Below are 25,911 nucleotides of genomic sequence, written 5' to 3' on the forward strand. Positions count from 1 at the left end.
AACAGGATTGCAAACTATGTAAATGCCAAAAATGGAAGTTAAATAGCTGGTAAGTGTCACTGGGATGCATGAAGTGAAACAGGATTCTGCCTTTTGTGTTCCAAAATTTCCATGCTGGTAAATTCTGCAGTAGAAGAGAGTTTTGGGCTCTAATTATTGTGGAGTTTGCACTGCAGGTCATGAGATAAACACAAGGTTGAGTTCCTTAGAATCATGCGATTTCTACATTAATTATGACTCCCAGGTTTCTCTGTGTACTGCAAATTCCACTGACATAAGCCTGAAGAAAGCAAGAACCAACCTGTTGAAGCAACTGGGTTGTAAACAGCAGAGGGAATTGGGAAAGTGCTGCAATGAAATGGGTTTAAGAGTATTATATAAACATGTGGAAGATGGTCAGGATAAAGATGACAGAAGTAAGGCTTTTTGTATTTAACTCTAAATACTGTATCACTTTCTTGTATTTAGGTGAATAAGTCTGTTTTAAATAATTTTTTGACAAATTTTTGGTTTGGCACAACTTTATATGGCTATAAAAACCCAACTTGGTACGATGCAGAGCACCTCCAGCAGATGGGAGAGACGAGGTTTTTTTACCATTTCGGGGCTGCATATAAATTTCATGTGTAATTTGGGATACTTCAGGCAGAAAGGCACTATTTAATTGTACATATTAGGAAGTGCAAGGTACTACTGCAGATTCAGAGATAACTATATTTTAGATAAAATTGGTCAGCATGGCATAAATGTTACCTAGTTGTAGCTGGAAAACTTAGGTTTTTGTAGACTACACAGATTATTTTATTTACCGATGGTAGGATGTTGCTCTATTTAGCAATGGTAGGATGTTGCTCTGCATATGGCTTTAGCTTTCAGCCCTTTTTTTGCCCATGGGTGAAGCAACTTAAAATTTATTCAAGACAAAGGTGTGGTTTGTTGTAATTTTTGGCTTTTCCTTTAGCATGAGCCAAGTTGGACAATTGGCTATGTGAAGTCCTAGGAATCTTTTGTGAGTAGTTCACCACAACTCTGCTGGAGACATGAACGCTAATTGGTAGATTTATAATTCACATTGCTAATGCTTTGTAAGACTTAATGGACATGTATTATATATACCCTTTTCATATCACTCTCAAAAGGGCCATGTGGTTATGATGTCCTCATCACTGTAGAAAGAAATGTTAATGCTTTAAAGGTCAATGATTACTAACAGCTGGAAGTGGCAGTAAGTAATCATTTTTCCCATATATAACTCATTTTAAATTTTATTTCTTTACTGATAATGAGTCAGCAAATATTTTGGTAGTGTGGGAAAATCTTGGTTTAGAATTAAATTCAGCATTGATGAATGAATAAGCAAACAGTTATTTTATAACAAGGTCTAGGAGAGAGATATAGGATTATAGCAAAAAGCTTGTTTTTGTGTTCATGAAGTCTTTGCTGGTAAGACTCATTTTTCTTCACCTGAAAATACTGAGGAGAGAAATCTTTTCTCCTGAGCAGCAGTAGGTTTGTTGTCTTTACTTGGGATTTACTGCTTTTTTATATAAATGTGGAAAAATCAGCATCAGCATCTACCTGAATGCAAAGTCACACTGAAAATGCATGTATACTTAGTACATATATATAACACTACAAAATGTTTTACCGTAGGAGATATGTGTTTGAGACTCTAGTGAAGATTGATAACTCTTCTGTTGATGACAGCTTGTTTAAAATATTGTCTAATTTATGGCTTTATGTGCGCCTGCACATAACATGATACCTGTTATATCAATATTGTGTTTCCAAAGTATTTTGAAAATACCTCAGAAACTGCTGTGTAGGGAGTTTGGCTGTTGGATGATATTCACCAGGGCTTTCCTAGAGCAGCTAATTTTAAAAAGGACTCTGTTTCCTTGTCTTCTACTGTGAAGTTTCACTGTTCGCATATATTTTAAATGGCATGACTTTGCCTCTTTTTGTCATAAAGATGGCAATTGTAGAGAAATTATAAAGAAAAAGCTCAAAACAAGTCTGCTGGATCATGGTTTTAATGTGTTTTCTTTGAAACAGGATGCAAAAACAATAATTACTATAATAGTTTAAAGTATCTTGGGTTTTCTAGACTGTTGTAAAAAAAATAAATTCCATGATGTCTAGTCAGAAATTTGTTTCCCATTCAGTGCAAAAGGGCAGTTTTACATCAAAACATATATCTAGTTTAACGTGTTTTGGTGTAAGTATTTGTCTTTTTGTCATAGGTCAGATGATTACAGAAAAAAAACAGAACTGGAAAAACCTCTAGATTGCCAGTTACAAATGTCTAATCAAAAAGTTGATTTCATTAACTTCAGTGGGACTTCTGATGGTAGTAAGGCCTACTAGTAGCAAGTACATTCTGAATGAATATCATAGAATCTATATGTTAGAAAAAACTGATTTGGATAAAATTTTAAGTGACCTAAAATTAAATTAAAACCAGGCCTGTATTCATGAAAACTAGGGAGGTAGTGTTTCCTTTTCTGAGTTCCCTACCTTCCCAGCGCAGCTGAGCACTCTGCAGTAGTCCTCTCCAGGAACGGTTCCTGTTCTTGTCCTACTGTTTGATTATTAATGATGGTGTCTACACAACATGCTAAATGTGCAGTAGCCCAATACTACTGACCAGTAACGTTGTTTGGCAAAAACCGTGATGCAACACTACTGAGCAGTAGTATTAGGCTACTGCACAGTAGCATCACAAAAGGCATTTGTCAGTGCTACTGAGCAGTAACACCTGCAGAGTCAGTGTCTTGTGTAGACGTGGCCAATGAAAAGGGAATAAATGGGGAGGGAAAAGAATGTTTTGGGCCTACAGCCCTATCTACTTCCTCGGAGATTGGTGGGGTGCTTGAAGTCCTCAGGGGAAGCAATATAGAAGATCTGTTGGCCTAGTCTGATCTCAAGTAATTATATGCAATTAAATTCTCTTCCTACCATATTTAAATGTAGTTTGGGAAAAGAGGAGGTAACAAATATATCTGTCTGAAATAAAGAAGTTGTCATGTCGGTTGTGTGAAGCACAGAATCATCTTTGTTTCCTGATCAGAACTAGAGGCTGTGCCTTAAGCTGCCAGAGGAAGCTGACTGGATTCAGAAAATATGCTGCGTCTTTCACACCACCATTTAAGGGAAAGCAGGCTAACTTCTGTGTTAAATGGGTTGCAGGAGATGATTTGCCTCCGTACATTTTCAGTGTCAATATTTTGCTGCAGCAGCTTTGTAGTAATATTATAACTTTGTAAGATAAAATATGAATTCATAATTCCACAAATGGCCTAGGTCCTACATACCAAGGGGGCCACCTTATGTTCTACCTGAATCAAGTCAGCTACGAACAGGCTCCTGCAACTACCATCCACGTGCCAAGTTTGCTTGGTGAAAAACATGAGAGATCATTCTTGGTAATAGCTCCTTAGCTCTTGAACTCCATTTTCCTTGTGGCCTGCCAGACCATGAGCCTGGGTGCCTTTTGAAAATGATGCAAGACCTTTTTGTCAGGTCAGATACTTAGTAAGAAGGGTTAAATTGGGGTATTTTGTAGGGCATGTTTGTTATATACCTTGTCTCTTTTTTTTTTGCTTTTATCAATAATTTTGTCTCTTACTGTAAGCACCCTGGGCCTTTATTGGGAAGTGGGACATATAAATCTAACAAAGAAATATCCTTTTGACTGTGTTCCTATAGTGTTGTCATCTTCAGCTGTCTAGGAAATGCCTCTCCATCCTGTTAAAATTCCAGGCTGCCCCCTTACCCAGCTCTAAAATCTCCAGGTAGTCTCCCTTTATAGGACCTTATTGCTTGTAAAATCTTTAAGGTGTCTCACTGGAGTGGAATATGGGGGGGCAGGGGGGAGAAGTTTTGGAACTATGGAAGCCAATGGTAGTTTTATCTTTGACTATCTTGCTGTCAGAACCTCACTCTAGACTAGAAAGACAGCTTTCATAAACTAGAAATCTGAAGGGTTCATTTCAGACTTAGGTTCTGACGTAAGTCTGCAAACGTATCTGGGCACATGATAGGGGTACATCTCAGAGTCACTTTCAATTAAAAAAAATTAGGCCTCTGTGATAGCTTACCTTCTTTGTGAGCAGCCTGAACTTTCCAGTATTCAAATATAGCTTCAAAATATGTGGCCGCAAGGAAGGATTAGTAGCATGGATGATAAATTTAATTAATCTATTTGAAGTTTCTCTGGAATTTGCCACGCCTATTTTTTTCATACAACTTTACCTAGACCTAAAGGAAAGTGATTAAAAGGGATTTGTATCAGTGTTTCTGCAACCTTGTATTCAGTGGTGTGTTTTGCTTTTTATATGGCAGAGAGAAAGGAAAACAATCAACGCTAGCCTAAGATGAAATCACAGGACTTGATCCTATTCTGTTTTATAACCTGAGCCATAGTATGTTTGTGATCTGCAGAGCTATGTTATAGGTGATATAATGAGGGGAGCCACATAAGGCATAGTGCCACTAGCAATGTAGTTGGAGGAATTATGGTGCAAAGCCATGTAATACTTAGACATATTACACTTTCTCCCAAATAGAAAGCAATGCTGAGTAAGTACTGTGTTTGCATTGCTTCTGGTTTGGGACTAAGCACATCTGGTGCTGTAACTCAGAGAAAGATGGGATAAGTCTCTATGTCCAAGTCTTAGATGGTTTGCAAGAGCTATGAGCATGCTTGCTTCTGAAAAAAAGCTGCACAGCATTGCAGCTAATTAGCAGGTGGGCTAATTAGCTGTGTGGGGGTAGTGGATAGGGCCTTGTGTGGTTGCCTTGCATCTTTTGGGCACCCTTGGATGTGAAAATCTAACAATATTCCTCTGTTTCTAGTTCAGATACTGAGTTTTGTGGCTGGTAAGGCTGGGAAGCCATAAGCAAAACCAGTAGAGTAAAACAGTTCCTTGTTTTTTTGGCATAGGCCATAGGTATTAGATTTTGCTTTCGTGTGTGATAACTGATACCCATATACAAAGTAAGCATAAAACTTTGCCATTGTTATGTGTGGAGAATTCTAAATTGACAACCTTCTACATCAGCTTTTAGCCTAAATGCATGAAAATTTAAGGCATGCTGTCAACCTGGTTAAGCACCAAACTTAAGGATTAGTGCTTGTGAAAGGTGAGAAACTAGATACCATTGTGGAAAATGAAGTTTACCTGTTTAAAGAACAGGCATAGCATGGAGAGCTGTAGATCAAATTCCCAGGCCCTTCCTGATCTGGAGGAACCACACTCCAGTAGTTATATGCTGGATACTTCACTCTCAGCAGCACCTCTACAAAGAGAAGGCCAACTCTGATGGTGGTCTGTGTGACAGTGACACTTGTTCCAAGGTATTCTTTTGAAATCAGTGACAGATTGAATATAAACCATGTAATGCTTATCCTACCATACAGATTTTTAATCACTATGGATCTGGATTGATTTTGAATGCGTGGCACAGAAGTGAAAGAAATTGCATTTCATTACCAATCCTTTGAATCACCCCATGCCTCCAAAGTTATCGTGGCAGGCCGGCCAGTGGGCTCACCAGCAGCCCGGATTGTTGGCTTGAGGCCAAATGTCCCAGGCCCCAATGGTTGAGGCATTTTTCCCTTCCCCACCAGTCAGGGGAAGGCAGGAGAAAGGCTGCCCTGCCATGATCCAGGGGCGAGGTGAAAGAGAGGGCCTGAGGAGGAACTAACTCATTGAGTTTCCTCACTGGTCTGTTTCCAATTCAGTGTGGAGCTCCCAAAAAGGGATAAAAGCCTCTGTGCCAAGCACACAGGCAGCTCTGAGGAACGATAGAGAAAGGCTGCAGAAGAGCTGGTGGAGCTGACCAGCAGGGTGAAACATTTGCCCCAGAAGTGCCCTGAAGACACCTCTGTCAAGCGGGAAGCAGCCAAGTGGCTGTGTCCCTGCCCCACTGTGGAGGGCGCTGCGGCATTGATGCATGGGTCAGTGCATGGAAGGTCTGGAGCATGGATGGGACCTTGGTGGCTGCACAAGGCAGCGGAGATCCCCAACCCTGCAGGATCCCTTGGTACATATATCAGTGCATGGGGCCAAGGAAGAGCTGGAGGGACTCTGAGGCTGCATGAGGCAGTGCGAGTCCCTGACCCTGTGAGCAGCAGAGACCCCATGGCGCACAGATTGGTGCACGGGGCTTGGAGACAGCTGAAGAAACCCCCATGGCTCCACATTGGTCCCCTGACCCTGCAAGCAGCAGAGATCCCACAGTGCACAGATCAGTGTATGGGGCTTGGAGAGAGCAGAAGAAACCCCTTTGGCTGCACGAGGTGTTGCGGGCCTGCATCCCTACAGGTGGTACAGGGTCTGGGGCATCAGAAGGTGCATGGAAGTCCGGGAGAGTGGGTAGGCCCTGGTAGCTGCACAAGGTATCTTGGGCCTTTCTACTGCAAGCAGCAGCTGGACAAAGCAGCAGTCGCCTGCAAGGTGGGAGCTTCAACCATCCCCACCCACAGTGAGAAAGATGAGCCAAGACGCGCTGGAGGGCTGAGGAGTCATGAGTGCCTGGGTAGGGAGATCAGGGTCCCCACAGGGGAGAGACAAAGGTCTCCATAGGGGAGGAGGGGCCCGAGCATTCAGGGGAGGTTTCATGCCCCCTGGACCCCAGCTAGTCGAGGGGACTAGTTGCGGTTAGGGTTGTTCCTTAGGGGTTACCTGTTTTCCCTTTGTATTACTCCTCCATGCGGAGTAATTACTGTGCCATTGTTGGTTCCAGCTGTAATTGTTAAGGTTTACACAAACGTTTAAGGATGCCCTGGGCACATATGCGGGGTGGATCGTAAGTTTTATCTTTCACTGTGAATCTATTTGATTCAGTATTGTATTATAAGAAGTTTAGGTATTGCCCGGTTCTGTTTGCTAATTGGTCAGCTGCCAAAATGCTGTCCAGGGTCTTGTGATTATCATTTTGGATTCAGGTAGTTGCTATGCCTATGTGTGGGTTTGTATTGCTGTCACTTTGTTGATATATGCTCTAACCATTGTTTGTTTATCGCTGGGTTCCATTCAGGGAACCACTGCTTAACCTGGTACCGCTGTTGTTTGTTCCCCTGACTGTGGCACGCAAGGCCTGGAAGTGTAGGGGCTATAACCTAATAAGAAGACCACTGGGAGTCAAGGTTTACATTGATAAAGTGCTTCTGTCTGTCATATCTACTTGCTTCTGCCTGTATAGATGAGTAATAAGGTTTACTGCCTTAGTAATATATATTTGTAAATAGTTCTTGGATATATGTACATGTTCAATAAGTTGTATTGGTTCTGTAAATAGTTAAGTTCTACTGGGTGACCACAGTCTCTGCTCTGCTGTGTAGGGGAGGACAGCTAATTGGCTTAGGCGCACACACACACCTCCTGACATCCCTTCAGTCAAAGGGAGTGTACCAGCTGCGTGCCAGCTGGGTTACGTTATGTTTTATTTATTAACTTTGTTTTATAAAATTTCAAAGGAAATTAGTCTCTTTACTCACACATTTGAAATTTCATTGTAATGTTGGAAACCTAAATAAACCAACTTTTTGTTAGGTGATGAATATCAGAAACTAACAGGTACCCAAAAGTATTAGGTTTCAATATACAAATTTGGATTACGACTAGGAGGTAAAACAAGATGATTTATCACTTCCGCTTTCTTTAGAGTTACACTGGCATAAAATTGGGATAATGCAATGATGAATCAGGCCTGTAATTTTCATTTTAACAGGAATCCTTTAAATAGTTGAAAATCTTCATTGTTTCTAGTATTTTTTTAAACAGAACAGGCAGAAGTATAACTCTTTCTATACTAGGCAGAGAAATCTATGTATTATACAATGGAAAACTTGATGACTGGCAGTGAATCATCTGGAAAGGAAAGGTTAGCTTTAGTTTGAAATGACAGAACTGCTTGTTAGATGCACACGAATGGCAACAATTATCAAAAGTATCACCACAATTATAGTATTTCTAAAGCAAAGAATTCCAGCGTTGTAGTTCAAAGGATGTATACTGAATATGATGCTCAGATTTTTCAACATTGTTTCATTTTAGGTGATGCTAATAACCATGCTAGACCTCTGTAATTATATTGTGCCTGTTGAACATAGAACTGTGTGTAGCAAATGGCATGTAAATTGCAAGGCAATAGTTGTCCTTTCCCTCTGCCTTTCAAGGGTAAAGCATTATGGTCAGAGCTAAAAACAGTAAGGGATATGAGAGAAAAAATTTTTAGATGACTTGGTAGTGGAAATCCAGAGTTATTTTCTTATCATCAAGAAATGGGCTTCACAGTCCATTTCAAGTGGGTTGCCCAGAGTTCAAGGAATCCATAGGTCGGTTCTCCTTATTTGTTCTCTGTTCACCACAGTATCTTCAGGGTTTCAGTAACCTGTCTTGCAGCTGATTACTCCAGCTGGGAAGTCACAAGTGGCTGGATGTAATGGCAGCTATATCACTACTGTGTGTGCTGTTTACTGTAGAATCTGGTGTGTCCTTAACTACGTTTAGACCTCATGGGTCAGTGGGCTTGGTGAAATCTTTGTCTTTTTTGACTCCTGATTTACACTGGAGAGCAGAAAAAGGTCCTTAGTTCCCAATTCCTATAGGTTAAATTCCAATTCTTTATGAAATAATAACAGATTCAGAACAAGCACATTTATTCTTTTTCCACACACAGTAATCCAGATTTAGATCTCAAATGGGCAATACGCTTGAGTAAACTTTGAATGAATGAGGTTGCCATACAGAGGGTTGTCAGTATATGTCAGTTTCAGTATATTTTGCTGTCACTAATTATGAGACTCAAGTGTAAAGGGGAGGCTTTTCCTTGTCCTGGCTACAACAGTTGATGAGTTTATTATATGATTGTTTTATGATTTTAGTGGATTCCTATTTAGAGCAGCTGGTGTTGGATTCTGGTGCCATTTCAGATGACGAAGAAGAAAAATTATCTTAAGAGCGTTTTCCTGTTGTTTGCTGCTTTATTAGCTACTTTGGTTTGAAAACCCCATGATATGTATACTGACTTCTAGGAAATGGAAGGTGTGTCTAATAGTTTGAATTTGTTGCCAGGTGATTTTGAGATGAGCTTGAACAGTTTTGTGATTCATCTTTTAAAACTGAAATAATTGTTCCTCAGAAGGGCGTTGGAAATGGAGGCCATATTTTAAAAATTCATGTTTATTAACATGGGGTAAATCTGTGATAATGCATTAGCTACAGAGCTATTTGAGTGAATAAACTTGAGGTAGCTCCGGCTCTTGGTCCTTTTCAGTGGGCACATCTACATGTGCCTGTTAATGCACAGCAATAAACTCTGGAGGTTATTGTTGCTGGGCATGCATCTACACATGCATGTAGGATCACAGGACATTGAGTTAGGGTGGAGCAGCTCCGGCTGGCAGGGGGCCCTGGGGTCAGCCTGCCAGCATGGGGCTGCTCCTTCTGATTTAAGGTGTTTCATAGTTGGTAGGGTCGGAAGGGACCTGAGCAGATCATCAAGTCCGACCCCCTGCCATGGCAGGAAAAAGTACTGGGGTCAAACGACCCCAGCAAGGTGATTGTCTAGCTTTGTCTTAAAGACCCCCAGGGTAGGAGCCAGCACCACTTCGCTTGGAAGTTGGTTCCAGATCCTAGCTGCCCTGACAGTGAAGTAGCGCCTCCTGATGTCTCATCTGAATCTACCCTCTGCCAGTTTGTGACCATTATTTCTAGTCACTCCTGGTAGTGCTCAGGGGAACAGGGACTCCCCCAATGCCTGCTAGTCCCCTCTGACTAGTTTGTAACAGGCCACTAGATCCCCCCTCAGCCTTCTCTTGTGGAAGGCCTCTCCTCATAGGGCCTGCTCTGCTGCCCCCTGTTCATGTGAGTGGCCTCCTCTGGACCCTCTCCATGTTGTCCACATGCCTCTTGAGGTGCGGTGCCCAGAACTGGACGCAGTACTCCAACTGTGGCCTGACCAGTGTTGCATAGAGGGGGAGGATCACCTCCTTGGACCTGCTTGAGATGCATCTGTGGATGCATGATAAGGTACGGTTGGCCTTCCTGACTGCATCCCCGCACTGCCAGCCCATGTTCATCTTGGCATCAGTGATTACTCCAAGATCCTTTTCTGCCTCTGTACTGACAAGAAGGGAGTTCCCCAGCCCGTAGGTATGGTGCTGGTTCTTCCTCCCCAGGTGCATCACCTTGCACTTGTCAGTGTTGAATCCCATTCTATTCTCATTTGCCCACCCTTGAAACCTGTCTAGGCCTGATTACAGCCTATTTCTCCCTTCTAGCACCCCCCACATCTTAGTGTCATCAACAAATTTGACCACGGTGCTTTTTACTCCCTCGTCCAAGTCACTGATGAAGATGTTGAACAGTGCGGGCCTGAGGACTGAGCCCTGCAGAATCCCACTGCCCACATCCCTTCAGGTCGAAAATGACCCATCCACCACCACTTTCTGGGTGTGGCCCTCCATACAGTTAGCGACCCATTTGGTTGTGTAGGTGTTGACACCAAAGTCCCCCAGTTTTTTAATGAGAATGGGGTGTTGCAGAGGGACTGGCTGGGGCACAAGGGTGCTTCAGTGTAGGGGCTGGCAAGCAGGTAGCCCCCATGCTGAAGCACCCTCATGCCACAGCCAGGCCCAGCCAACCCCTCCAGCAGCTACTTGTGTGCTGCTGTAAAGTTTTTACTCCACAGCAGCATAGTACTTGGAAACACAAGTTCTAAGTACAAGTATTGCTCTGCAGCAGGGTAGTACTATAGTAAATACAAGTACTGTCCTACTTTGGAGTAAATTAGTTTACTCCAGCATAATAGGGGCGCATGTGTAGACGCTTGAGACATTTACAGTGCAGCTAGTCTACTGTGCAGTAAACATCTTGTGTAGACACACCTGGTAAAACTAATTAATGGAGCACCATTCTCATATGTCTGTACTGGTATATTTAGAGTTTTGGAAGATAATTGGGTATTTCAGCATGATGATGGCACAGTCTTTCCTTATTGGGGAAGATGCTTAGTCCAAATGGAATACCTGCCAAAGATTCAGTAGAACTCTACTGGGAGAGGAGAGGCTTGAACATGGAAGTTAAGGTAGCATCAGAAGCAAGTGAAAGTGATCTTTTGTCTTTGTGAAAATTCTCTCTACCTTCTCAAGCAAATAGAGGGAGGTAGATACCTGCAGTAGTCTGAAATTATACATTTGTGAAGTTCATAAAGGCAACCTGTTTTCTGCCTCATTTCAAATCTGCTTTCTATGTCAGCTGCAAGTAATGTAACTTGGTCAGTGGTACTGTGCTTTTTCTGAAAGTCAGCTTGTTCTTTTATGAACTGGGGATCGATGATGTTCTTTATTCTGTTCAGGATTATGCACTCCATGAGTTTGTATGTAATGCAGAGTAGTGAGATACGTTGATAGCTCTTTGGATCCTCTGGTGGTTTATTGGGATTCAGGATAGCAATGATGTCAGCCTTTCTCTAGATTTTGGAAATCTGTTACTTTCTAGAAATGTATACATGAATTTCTGAAGCCATCTTTTCATTGTCGTTCCGAGCTTGATAATGAATTATGGAAATATTTTATCCGGTCCAGCAGCCTTTTTAGTCTTGATTGCTTTAATAGCTGTTTCAAACTTGTTGTCAGAGATGGGGGTGGTTAAATTCAGGTTGGTGTAGGGTGATTTAAGCTTTTTGTGAATCAGCTATCTAATCATTCCTGTGTTGCTTGGTTGGGTTACTGTACTTGCAGTTGTTGCACAGTGTTTTCATGATGGAGTTTGCTGATACGGAAAAATGTCATTTTTTTGGTGCCTTTACCTGGAGGGTGGTTAATGGTGCTTCATGCTTGTCTGGTTGAGTGAGTCATATCCAGTCCTTCTTTTTGATGTTGTTCAATGTGGTAGCCAGATGTTCTGTAGTTGTTACAGTCTTAGGGTCATTGCATTGCTTGATAATGCTAACGCTGGTTAGATGGCTCATTGCAGCATGGCATATAATGGCTTCTATAGCACATAGGTTAGGGGGTAGGCATGTGCACCTGGCCCAGGCATGGCGGGGGGGGGGGATGGTAGTCCAGGCCGTGGCATGTGCAGCTGTTCCTGCCACCCCCAGGTGAGCAGTAGGGCTAAGGCAGCATGGTGGCTGGACTCTGCTTCCCTGTAGCCCTGGCAGCAGTTGTGTCTCCTTCTGGCTGCCACTGCTAGTGTTTCTTCTGCCACGAGATCTAGCCTTGCTGTGCAGGCTCTCTGGCCTGTCTGCGCAGCACCCACTGCTGGGGGTGCTTGATGGAGTGGGTGAGTGGGGTCTTCATGGACCCACACAGGCAGGGCATGCTTAGCCAGGTGGAAGGGATTGGTCTGCAGGTATGCCTAAGTGGTCCTCTGTCCCAAATAATTGCCCACCCAGCTCTAGGTATACACAATTTGGCTATTTCAATTAGGCAGTTTGTAAATCTTTTGTAGCCTTGATGAGTGTTGGTTTTTGATGGACCCTGTAGTTGGTTTGCTCTCTTATTGGTCAGCCTTTGATATTTCTGCCAGTCTTCATTCTGGAAGTTCCATCTTGGAGCTGGTCTGTATGGTGTGGGCTGAAAAATCATATTGTTAATACTAATGAGTAAGTGTCTTTGCTGGGATGATGGAAACTTGACAAATATTCTTCTTATAGGTATTTTACTTGGGTCGCCCTTCCACCAGGCAAGATCGGGGTTTGTCTGAATGTTCCATTGTCCAGAAGGGAAGGTACGTGGCTTCTTCGGGTCATATATATGGGGGCAATAGTTACTACCTTCTCATGGTTCCTCCTGTGAATAGTTGTAAAGCAAAACTAAAAGTTGCTACCAAGGCAATTGGACTTTCAATTCTTCCAGTTTCAACACATTATACTTTCCATTTTTGATATACTAACTACAGGATGACCCAGAGCAAGCTCTCCTATCTACAAGAGAAAAGCTTGACTGTTCTTCAATCTGACGTTTACCTTGCTCAAGCAATCAGTGCTGGAATGCATCACCAGGGAAATGAAACCATATGCAGTCCTTCTACAAGAAAGCTGTGGAAAATGAAGCGGTGAGGCTACAGCTTTGCAGACTCTGTAACCAGCAGGTTCCATGGCCTTGCTATCTTCATCAGAAATGACCTGCCATACACTACCAGGGTATATAACACCTCAGAGTGCAATAGAATGAAGTGCTGTCCAAGTCAATGGCATAATAATTGTCAACATTATAAGCCACCCTCTCATGCTGTCAAACACATCCTTGCCTATTTATGATCAGATGACCTCATATGTGGGAGACTTTAACTGTCAACATCGAGATTGGGTATACTCTGTTAACAGTAGGAGTGGAGGCAATCTTCATCTCTGAGTGAGCCTGAATGATATAACCACAAAGCTGAACATAAAAGTGTGAAGTGTGAGCTGGCATATTATTAATTATTTCTTTAACAGAAATAATTATTTTGCATTTAGTTACACATGAGAAAATATAACTATAGTCAGTTTTATAGGAGTAAAGGGAGATGATCTATAATTTAGCTGTGTATACTAGTGGTGCTCAACCTTCTGGCCCTGTGGGTTGGATAGGGTTGGTTGGTGGACCAGCTCCAGCATGGGGTGGCACATGGCATAGGTCCATGGGACTGACCCTGAATGCTGGATCCAGCCACAGAGCATGTTAATTGCTGTGGCTATAGAAATATTAATTGCCTCATTAATCTTTCTACTGCTCCTCTGCCACCGAATTTTGAGACCTGTGGGTTATCCAGCTCTGCAGGCTAGATTTGGCCTATGGGACAATTTGAGCAACACTAATATATAACTAGATTTGGCAGGATTTGATTTTTATCAATAAACATCAATATCACGTGTCACTTGCAGACTGACAGAAAAATATTTCCATTGGTAATCATTAAAATGTATAGAAAGATGAAGTAAAAAAGAAAAAAAATCTGGGACAGGGGTAAGGAAATCCAGGGCTGGGGGCACTAGATACAGGCACACACCCAGTTCTACCCAGGTCCCAGCCACTTGTTCTACCCAGGTCCCAGCTGGGGATTGGGTGCCAAGCTCCTGGAGGCCCTGGATTGGTCCCTTCATGATTGGGGTTCACTGGGAGTTTGGCCCCTCCCCCAATCATGCAGGGGTTGGGCAAGGCAGGAGCTCTGGGAACATAGGAAGAGGCAGCAGCCACCCAGCCTGAGACTGGAATCAGTTCCTTGCTCCTGGCAGCCCCTCAGGGGATGAGGCTTATGTGGTGGGCACCAGCAGAGGGGTGGCCTGGCCCCTTGATGGCCATGGCCTCCCACCCCTCTGGGCAGTGTGGGGACATTGGCTAGGCCCTAGGTGCACTCCTACGTGCCCTGCCCTGATCACGCTGCCTCTCCCGATGTTCCCAGGGCTCCTGCCCAGCCTGGCCTGTGTGTGCTTGGGGAAAGATGTGCAGAGGTGCCCCCAGGACCCAGCCACTGCTACTGTACTGCCCAGAGGGGCAGGAGGCTGTGGCCATCAAGTGCCACAGTCCCACCAGGCCTCCTGACCCTGATAGATTGTAGTTTTTGTGGTCATTCTCAGGACCTGGGGCCTCCTCCTTCCCCATACCTTCAAGTTTGTCATGGCATGGGAGCTCAGCAGGGACATGTTCTTTGCTTGTTGGCTGGTGATGTAGTGAGTGGTGCCTCCAGCTCTGAGAGCAGAGCATTAAATGGTTTTAAAAAAATTAAAAAAGGAAATTGCGTGCCACCCTCCTCACTCCATCTGCACCTCTCTGTCTGCAGGTAGAGCTTGGGCAACCCCAGCAGTGGGAGGTTCACCTTCAGGAACACCAGCTGCTCCACCAAACCAGGATCCAAGGAGGTGCAGTGGGGTGTCACTACATCACCAGCAATGGTGAACACCCTCTTACTTGGAACACTGGTTGGTGGACAGGACAGGTGTTCCTGGGCAACTATGGCCAGATCTGGGCACATCTGACTGCGGCTTGCCCAGTAGGCCAAGGGGTTGCACAGCAGTGGCTCCATGTTGTTGGCAAGATAGGCAGCCACCAAGGCCTGAGCACTACCTACCTGATGGCTGGGTCTGGGGCCTCTGGACCCCATCATGGAAGCCATGCCCTTGGCTCACATTGGCAGTGCCTGTGGTGGCAAAGGAGACTGGCTTGTGCTGGCATGGGATGGTGGATCCCCCTCTTCCACATCCCCTCACCTCTGCCATTCTGCCTCCCTGACTCTCTTCACCAGCACCTCCACCCGCTGATTCAGGCTTTGGCTCCTGCATACCCTTGGGTCACACATGGCGGTCAGAGTATGGACTGTATTGAACCACAAGGGATCCAGCCGTCTCCTGATGCCCTCCTTCAGCCACCTCACCAGTGCCTGCATGTCTGGTGACAGTGGCTTGCCCCAGCCAGGAACATTGATCCCCTGGAACTTCTCCATTTGGTTCTGAAGTTCCCTTACTACAGGGAGCACCTGGCTAAGAAGGGCATCACTAGTGTTGAGGGTCTCAGTGGCCTTGAGAAAGGGCTTGAGAACCACGAAGATCTGGGAGATGGTATCCCACTCACCTCTGTTGCGATCCCACTCACTGATCCCAATCTCCCCATATAAGGCCATCTCATGGGTGGCCTTCTATTGTTCCTCCAGCCTCTTGAGCATCAGGGACGTGGAGTTCCACCAAGTCTCTGCATCCTGCATGATTTTGTGCTGTGGGATGTTCAGCTCTGTTTGTTTGTCCCACAGTTTCTTATCCCCCTTGATGCTCCAGTGGAAGTAGCTTGCTACCTTCCTGCATTTTGAAATCAGCTGGCTGGTGGTGCTGGTGCCATCACCGGCAGCCCTGTCCCCCTCCAAGGCATCCCTGACAATGAGGTGGAACTTGTGTGCTACACAGCAGATACCAACAAAGTTGGCATCACAGACTGTCTTGACCGTATTGGCTCCGTTGTCAGTGACCATGAGCCTGTGGGTGAGCTTGCTCTGCCCAATGAGCCACCCCGGCACCAAGCAGTTCATGGTCCCCATGATCTCTGTTGCCACGTGGGACTCATCCAACACCTTGGCTTGAAGGAGAGCTCACTGACGGCCTGACTGGTTGCACCAGTGCCCTGTGAGGGAGAGGTGGGCATGATCTCCACTACGGCTGCTCCAGATATCTGAGGTAAAGTGTAAGGCCATCTGAGGACCTGTCTTACACAGCTCCTCCCTCAAGTACTCCCTGCATGTCTCATACAGGGAGGGCACCACCATCCTGTTGAAGGTGGTGCATGTGGGCACTTGGTATGATGGGGCCATGAGTGCCATGAGCTGCTTGAACCCTGGCCACTCAACTAAGGAGCAGAACTGTCCATCCACAGCAGGCATCTCCCCAATACTCTGGGAGATCTCGCTTGCCTTTGCAACAAGCCCCACTTTCTGTCTGCCTTTCCCCACTGTTCCAGGGTGGCCTGCCTCTGCTTTGGGAGGACGGGGGCTTCCACTGGTTTCAGGCTAAGGAGGAGCAAGGGCAAGGGGGTGGTGCCTGTGGAGATGCATCAGCATCCCTGTGGTGCTCATGTGTTTTGTTCCCTTGCCCCAGCTGATTTTGCTTGGCAGTGCAAGCAGATATCATATGAGCATCATCTGCCAGCTCAAAATGAGCTCAAAATGATCTCAGACCACACAACCTGCTTGCTTCTGGGATGTGGGTGCATGTGTGGATGCTGCCTTTTCCCCCTCCTCAGCAGGCAGAGGCACAGCAACAGGAGTGGACTCAGCTGAGCCACTTGCCTCTGTACCTTCTACCTCAATCTCCTCTGAAGTGCCTTCTGGGGAAGGAAACCTGGCCCTAGGGCAGGGGCAGGCAATTATTTCATTTTGACAAGCCATCGAGGGCCACATGACAGGCATCCAGGGTGGATAAGTATTAATTTTCTAAATTTTTTAGGGGCCTCATGGGCTGGATAGAATGGCCCAGTGGGCTGCATGTGGCCAGCAGTTTGCATTTTGCCCACCCCTGCTCTAGGGGAAACTTGATGGGTGTGGAGCACAAATTCAGATGATTCCCCCTTCTTCCCCAGAATTTCCCTTGCTACAACACCCAGCTCCAGCTCTTCCTTTGGCACTGGAGGGCTCAGCATGGGAAGTGAAATGGGGTGGAGGAGACTGCAATGCTGGTGCTGCTGCTTGTTGTTGTGGTGGTGGTGAGGGTTATGGCTGGTGCTCTTGGACGGGATGCAGACTCAGGCATAGGCAGTGGCACTGACACTGCTCCCCTCTCCTTGCTGCCTGTTGAACTAGTAGAAGCCTCATGCCTGATTGTTGTAGCAAAGATGCTGCCTCTCAGTTGGGGGGTGGAGGGTATCTTATAGCTCTCCCTCTACCCCCTCTTCTGCTCCTCCCTGAAGGCTTGCCAGATGCCTTTCCAGCACGCTTCATGGTGTATTTCATAGCATCTTTGTCTTGGTGTGCTGGAAAATTTGTGTGTTCTTCTGTAATATTATATGATTTATGTAATATATGTTTATATTTGTGTATAATAATAATTGTATATGTATGTGTATTTATGTAATTAATAAAATAAAAATATATAAATGTATGTATGTATTCCTATATTAATTCTATATTATAATATGCAATATATGCTGTGCTTCCCTGCACAGCAAATGGAATTTACACTGTGAGAGAGAGCACAGATTTGAAAAGAATCAAAGATTCAAAGATTAATAAAAACAAAAAGAGGATTTTGGGGAAGGAATAAACTGAAAGGCATCAATGACTACAATAATAAAATAAAAGGATATAGAAAGTAAAAGGTATTGAGGAATCCCACTTGCTAGGCTAGCAAGTAGGAAATGAATGGTAGCCTTTGTTGTCTGATGCTGCTGAGCTGCTGGATGACAGCTCAGTAACTGACCCCAAGGCAGAAAGCAGCTCAGTTCAAACAATGGTGCTTTTTATGCTGTTTTTCCATCCCTTCCCAAGAGCACTGGGATTGGAAGGAACCTCAGATAAGGATCACAGTCAGTAGTCAGCTACACAGTTAGTATCAGAGCTAACTGAGCTTCCTCACTCTTCCCTGTTTCCATGCAAGCAAGCCCAGTTTCAGCTTTGAAACTTGAAATGTTTTGAAACTTTTGAAACATTTTGACTCCCCTCATTTCATTTTGAGGCTGCTTTGAAGCCCTCCATTTCATTTCAATTTCACTGTTTTGCGCTTGGCTGCTTTCACAGCTCCCTGCCATGTGGGTCCTGGTACTCCACCAGAAATAGAGGGAAGCCATGGTCCCTGCTTCTTCACAGAGTCCCAGGGCCTCTATGGCAAGAAGCGGTGAAGGCAGCTGGCTCCATGGTGTGGGGCTTCCTCTGGCAGTGCATGTGTGGGAGCTGCACGTGTGCTGTGGGGAATCCCGCACAATAGAGGCAAGGCTGTGCTCCTTGCCCGGAGTGTTTTGCAGTGTTGGCTGGAGCCGTGAGCTGCTGGGCAGCAGCACCTGCACCAGGTATGAGTGCCCCTGTCTGCTGCTGCTGTGAGTGGGAGGGGCTGTCTGTCATGGGGTGGAGTGTGTGTGGAGTCCCCCCCCACTCCCCACCCTCCCTTACACCCATACCATGCCCACCCGACCTCTGCATCCTTGCCACCTTCCTGGATGTGGGCTCTGCACTGCCACCAGCCCCAGCCCCATGGTCCTCACTCCCACGCAGCTGCAGCCTCCCCCGCCCTTGCTCTGCCACTTCCCTACCTGGTGCCTGGAGCAAGCAGGACATCAGGGAAGCTGAGCAGGTTGGTGGCGGCTGCAGGAGTGGCAGCAGCAGGCCTGCCTGGAAGCTCCATGCTGGCTGGGCTGGGCCCTTCCGCACACAAGGGTAGGAGCAAGCCACAATAGGGTATGTTGGAGGGGGATGGGGACAGATGGTGTATAAGTGGGTGCCTCACTCCCACCCTCATGGGCAGAAGGGCTGGGTGGGTTACATTTACTTGGTGGGCACCTGCAGGTCAGATAAAATTGCCTGGTGGGCCGGCTTCAGCCCACAGGCCATATTTTGCCCACCCCTGGCCTAACATCTTGTTTCTTCCATCTCCCAAAACAATCTCTCTCTCTCTCTCTCTCTCTCTCTTCTTTCCCTTTCTCTTTTCTCAAAACACTTCTATTACAAAGTTAACATTTTATAAAGTCTGCCCTACCATGCCATGGGGAGACTTCCAGATAATTCTGAAACAACTCAAAATGTATTTTTGCATCTCAGATCCATTTCTTCTTCGATTCCTTCACTTGGACATAGCTGTGGAGTAAAGGCAACCACTATGAAATACCAGACTTATTTGGTAGGAACATAAATGATGACAGATGCAACTATTTCTCCTCAGTGAAAACTATTAATCCATATCATTGCAAAAAAAATGATTCTCAATAGCAGAGTTTATGCTGAAATTAATATATCAAATTGATCAATTGAGTGAGAGGAGTGATTTCATTCTCTTGAATGACCAAGCAATGAATGAATGACCCTTAAGCAGGTCAGATTTCAAAGCTACAATCTAGCTCTGTGTAAAGTGCCATACTGAATTGCAGAAGAAATGTTCTGAATCCTTTTAATATTCCGGATATTACTGGCTGTCCATATTTAATGGTTATATGTAGGCTTAACCAAAACAGTTTATACTGATCTATGTTCTAAAGAAAAATACAATTATGTTCAATAAAAGTGACAGCAAAGAGAGTTGAATTTCAGAGTGAATTATATATATCTTATGCAAAATCTTTGAAGTCACTGGGCTGCCTAGATTTTAAGTGGGTGTGAATTTGGCTAGTAAATCTGTGCTTATTTTTTCCACACGTAAAAGAATGAAGAGTTGAACTAACCTTTATAGCGATTATTATTAAGGGCATGAGAAAGTTATGGATGAATAATAGCACTACATAATTCAAGACATAGCAGATAGCATAATTAAGTCCTGCCTAAACCTTTATTTTATGGTTCTGGCATTTATTTTCTTAACTATGAACACCTAAACAGAAAGACTCCCCCAAAAGCTCTGATTTAAGAAATCATAATGGTTAAGACAATAAATGTTATGTTTTTCTTGGTTGATTTAAAAAAAAATCTCTTTCAAGACAATCAATAGCTTAGGAAAAATTCTAATATACTTTCCAGTCAGTTTGCGGTCTCCTCCCCTCTCAAAATACTTCAACTCCTCCACAGTTCTGTCTTTTATTTGATTAATGTCTAGTTGGCTAGAAACTGCACATGTATTTTCTTAGTTAAAACCCCTTGCAGTTGGATTGAAAAGTTAAACAGCTGAAGTCATCCATCAACAGAATGGATTAAAAACTCTGAGTGTGGAAGTAATTAAGCAGTGTATAGAGTATCTTACATGTAAGAGTATACTTTATTCTGTACTGTCTAAAGAGAAAGCATAGGGAAGAAGATTAGAGGCAATCTTAGTATTTTAAAGCAGTTTTCTTTTTAGAATGATTGGTAACAAAACATCTGAATCAAAATTGCTTTAGCTAGTTGTACAGTAATATTTATTTCATGTGAAGGTAAGCAAGAAATATTAACATGAAGTGATCTTAACTAAAACATTGGCATTTAATGTAGCTGTAATTGTTTACTTGAATAAATTGTATCTGTGATTTTGCTGTTCATGTTTGAATGGACTAACATGATGGTCTTGATTTATATGCATGTGTATCATTGATATAACTGAAGTAAGCACAGTTGTTTTCTACCTAAAAATGGTATAAATAAATGCATTTAGAATTTTTGCAGATTAATAAATCAGAAGTATTTAAGAAATGCTCTATCAAACAGGTCTAATCCTCTGGATTGCTTGTGACTTATTTTGCATTACTGTTGTTTGAGTTCCATATTTTCTCACATACAATTTTTTTCTCAAAAACCAGCTGCTGGAAACGGAAGCGTACATCAAGTGCAAGAAAGAAGAGCTGCTGGTTATGGCAAATGGAAACGTAAAATTTCTTATGCCACTCACAGGAAGCAGCACAACGAGCAGGCTCATCTCCCTAGTTGCTGCCACTACATGAAAAGATCTTTTCAAACTCCTTCCGCCTTTCAAAAACAAGCCATGTACTAATTTCTAGGGCATGATATATGCAAGAAAATATGGTATTTGCTGTTCATATCTTCCCTCTGTGTGATTTTGTGTATTTGTGGATCTGACCAATCTCCTTATGGTCACTATTCCAATTGCATCAGATGACTCTTCAGGATTTAGAAACAGAATTAGAAAAAGAATCTATCCTTTTCCCACTCTGCAAGAAAAAATAATTTGATTCAATTGTATTTTTGTTGTTTACTCATGGATATGTTGTGCACTATGGAGAACTTTCAGAGGGACAGCAAATCTGAAAAAATGAGGTATATGCTTAATTCTGAAAATAATTAATTCCATACTCATTTTTATGTCTTGTGGGAGTGAATTGCATCATTTAGGTATGCTTTTTGAAGTGCCTGTGAGCCTTCTGTTACTGACTGATGGCTCCATTTGTTCTTTAACTTTGGGCAGGGACATATTTTAAGATTGAAGGGTTTAGAATTTGCTGGCCACTTTTTTCAGATAAATAACTTCTGCAGTTATCTCAGATTACATTGTCATAAAATGGGACTCTAGGTCATAAGACACAGGACCTTATGACTTAGTCCTGCTGCAGTCCTTACCTGGGCAATACCCCTGCTGTATTTCAGGTATCAAGATTACTTCTTTCTTCCTCACACAATCAGAAGAGACACTTGCTGTGGATATCTTTTTAACTGTTAATGGAATTTTTGTTGGTATATCAAATAGTTTAAACTCAGGTGCATTTTAATAAATAAAATTATTCTGATTATTATTATTTATTTGCTATCTTTGTGTTGTTAGTTTAGGCCTTGTCTACATCATAGAAAGTTTTCTATTATAGATTTAACAGTTCTCTGAATAAAATAAGTTACAGTGGCAAAAGCATTTTTTATCCTGATATAACTGCATCTATCATAGGGCTTCTGTTGGTATAGAAATGTCAGAAAAAGCAGACCCTCTCATCAACATTACTGTACTAGGAAAAGCCTCTAGGGAAGAGGTAGCCTTAGAGTGTAGATGTTTTGTGTCAGGAACTGTACAGACACCGCAGTAAATATTCTCTCAGCTATTTCCGGCTACTGATCAGCTGCTCAGCACAACCAAAATGTAGCCAGTCTGTTGTTGGTGTTTCATAAGAGCACTTTTACATAGATCAAAAAGCAACGTGTGATAAAGGTTGGTGAAAGGAAATGGCTAAGGGTCCTGCTAATGATCATTTGATTGGTAAAATGAATGACAGTGCAACTGATCTTTGAGTTCTTAGAGAAAAAGCTACCAAAGAAATATGAAGGATCATGTAAGTACAATAAGATTCACAGTATTGTAACAGCCAGACACTTCCATTTGCAAATCCTTTTTTTTCCTTCTTTTCACAGAAGAGGAACTTATACCAGTGGAGGATGGATATTTTTCACTTTGCAGCTCAAACTTATCTTTTGCTAATGGTTTAGACTCACACTCCAAATTTAAGTGTTTTGAACTCTGAGATTGCTTGAGTCACATTTTGACTTGTTTAAACCTCTGAATTTGGGAGCGTTTGGATCTCATGTTTAGTTATGACCATTATAGTTATACACAGTTTAAGTCTGGACTTGATGTTTTGATTGCAAGATTTTTGTTTAGATTTGTCTCTGCATCAAGCATGAATAACATTTTGAATAAAATAGGTTTGATTGACCTAGATCAGTGGTGCTCAGCTAATGGGCTGTGGGCAAGCTGAGGCCAATGAAGCCTGTGTGAATAGCCTGTCATTAGCACAAGTTACTTTCATGTGGCTCTGGAGCCAAGGAGGTGAATGCTGCTGCTGTTTTTCCTTTCTTTTGTCCTAAATTCAGTGGCAGGGGAAAAGAGGGGATGAGTGCTTGTGGCATTTGCCCTCTGGGCTCCAGAACAGCACAAACTCAGTAGCTTGGGCCAGAGCCTATGCTGACAACTGGTGAGCTCAGAGAGTTCACTGCACATGTGGAACTTTACAATGCCTTTTTATATGTTCCTCATCCTGTTTCTGATTTTAAGGTTTGGCCTGCTTGTAACCCCCCCACCTCCAAAAAGTTTGCTCTGCATGGACGTTCTAAATGGTAGTCATAGGGTAGTATGCTGGTTCGGCATAGTTTTTTTATTTGAAACTTGCTTCATTTTATTTGGTTTGTTTCAGGTGTTTGGGAAATCATCCAAAGCCACTGAAGTCAACAAAACACTCCCACACAATTTTTGGTGGTCTTTGGATCTCACCATTTTTGATCTTATATTAATGTGTAGACTGCAACAGCTGAACCTGACTATATCAGCTCATTTGAACTCTGGGCTTATTAAAATCCTGAAACTGGAGGCACAGTCTGAAAATGCTGAATTTCTCCACCTCTTCCCTCCCTGCCAAGAGTCTGCCCTAATCAGTTCTTTGACAATCTGTGTATATTTGAGCTAACTCGTCAATGAGAATTAAAAATACTTTAAAAATTGTTTTGACTCTTTGAGAAAATATTATGTTATTAGAAAGTCTGTAAATCTAGGCTTAGTTGTTAGCTCCAGTGTAGAGATTAGTTTCACTATTTAATCAGAATTTGTCAGCTTATTTTCTTTATTTTTGGCTTTGCTGTCAGTCAGTGCTAATTATCCCACACATATTTTTCAGTCTTTCATAGTAGTAGACTGCCTCTTATACCACAACTGCTGCAATACATGAATGCATTAGTTAGTTCAGTATATTTAAACAATTTTAAATCAAATTTGTGTTTGAGTTTTAATAGGTAATTTTTTTGCTAGATAACTATGTGTGATTCATAGTTTCATAAACATTCGGGCTGGAAGGGATCCCGGAGGATCATTGAGTTCAGCCCCCTGCCCCAGGGGCAGGAAGTCAGCAGGGATCATAGGATCCCAGCAAGATAAGCACCCAAATGTGTCTTGAAGTTGTTCAAAGTGGGTGCGTGAACCACCTCCGGTGGCAGTGGAGGTATTCCAAATCTTGGGGGCTCGGACAGTGAAGAAGTTCTTCCTTATGTCCAGCCAGAATTGGTCGCGGTGGAGTTTGTGACCATTCGATCTTATCATCCCTTGGGGCACTCTGGTTAACAGACGTTCCCCCAGACCCTGGTGAACACCCCTGACAACTTATAGGTGGCCACTAGATCGCCCCTGAGCTTGTGCTTTTCTAGGCTGAAATGTCCCATGGGTCTCAGCCTTTCATCATAAGGTCTTCTTTCCTGACCTCTGATCATGCGTATGGCTCTTCCCTGCACTCTCTCAAGCTTCTCCACATCCTTTTTGAATTGTGGAGCCCAAAACTGGATGCAGTACTCCAGCTGTGGCCTCACCAAGGCCAAATACAATGGGAGAATGATGTACTGGGATTTGCTTGAGAAGCATCTATGGATGCAAGCCAGCGTTTTGGTCACTTTACTATCTGCAGCATCACATTGAAGGCTCATGTTCATCTTGTGGTCAAAAATGACCCCCAAGTCCCTTTCATCTGTAGTTGTAACCAGTGTAGCACTGCCAAGCATATAAGCATGCTGCAGGTTTTTCCTCCCAAGGTGGAGCACCTTGCATTTTTTGGTGTGAAACACCATCAGGTTCTCGTCCGCCCACTTCATGAGCCTGTCAAGATCTGCCTGGATTACCCTCCTGTCCTCAGGTGTGGATGCTTTACCCCAGAGTTTGGTGTCATCAGCAAACTTGGCCAGTCTGCTTCTGACACCAATGCCTACATCATTGATGAAGATGTTAAAAAGTATAGGCCCTAGGACAGAGCCTTGAGGGTTCCCACTGGTCACCGTGCACCACGACAATTGGCTACCACCAACCACCACCCTCTGGGTCCTACTATGGAGCCAATTCCCCAGACTTGGTCAGGTCAAGGCCACAGTTAGCCAGTTTTGCCAAGAGGTGATCATGGGATACCAGACAGAAGGCTTTTTTAAAGTCAGGATATATGATGTCACTCTCTTCACCCTTGTCCAGGTGATGGGTCACCTGGTCATAAAAGGAAATGAGATTGGTCAAGCAAGACCTACCCACAATAAACCCATGCTGGGTATCCCTCAGGATATTGCCATCAGCTAGTCTGTCAAGATGGCCTCTTTGATAATCTTTTCCAAGACCTTCCCCAGGATAGAGGTCAGGCTGATGTGCCTGTAGTTTGCCAGATCTACTTTCCTCCCTTTCTTGAAGATAGGCACCACATTGGCCTTCTTCCAATATCTGGGCACTTCAGAGCACTGGGAGTTCTCAAAGATCCATGCCAGGGGCTGAGTACCCTTGGATGTAACCCATCAGAGCCGGCTGACTTGAAGGTACCCAGCCTGTCAAGGTGTTCCTTCACGAGGTCAGCTTCAATGGAGGGTAAGGAATCTCCCTCACTTGGGCCTCCCTGACCCACAGTGGGCAGGAGTATCCCATGGGGCTGGTGAAAAACTGATGCAAAGTACCCATTTAGCAAGTTTGCTTTTTCATAGGCATCAGTTCTCAGTTGTCCCATCTGGTTTAGCAAGGGCCCAATGTTGCCCTTGCTTTTCCTCTGGCTCCCCACATGTCTAAAAAGGACTTTTTATTGTCCTTGATATTTGTAGCTAGCTGGAGTTCTGTCACAGCCCTGGCTTTCCTGGTTTGCTCTCTGCAGGTCCGGACCAGTGCAGAGTATTCCTCCGTGGTGGTGGTTCCAGTCCTCCATCCTTTGTAGGTCTTTCTTTTAAGATGAAGGAGGTCTGCCAGTTCCCTGGAGAGCCAAGTGGGCTGCTGTGCCCTTTTGCTGCCTTTCCTCTGAGATAGGATAGACTTTGCTTGCGTATCCAGGATTGCTCCCTTGAGGAGCAACCACTCGTCCTGAACTCCCCTCCCCTTTGGGTTGTGGCC

The 25,911-nt window shown here is 43.8% G+C and overlaps 1 long non-coding RNA gene across 1 annotated transcript in view; it reads left to right on the top strand.

The window, feature by feature from the left end:
- The window catches only part of LOC149867369 (uncharacterized), a 173,078-nt gene extending 155,544 nt beyond the window's left edge, over positions 1-17,534 (top strand). The window contains exons 2-3 of the long non-coding RNA XR_016442022.1: positions 12,670-12,743; positions 12,915-17,534. This is a non-coding gene — a long non-coding RNA (uncharacterized LOC149867369). The remainder of the gene's footprint in view (positions 1-12,669; positions 12,744-12,914) is intronic.
- The last annotated feature ends 8,377 nt before the right edge of the window (positions 17,535-25,911 follow it).

Source organism: Crocodylus siamensis, chromosome 4, assembly GCF_052110815.1.
Source record: "Crocodylus siamensis isolate JL-2025a chromosome 4, ASM5211081v1, whole genome shotgun sequence".
NCBI classification, from domain to species: domain Eukaryota; kingdom Metazoa; phylum Chordata; order Crocodylia; family Crocodylidae; genus Crocodylus; species Crocodylus siamensis.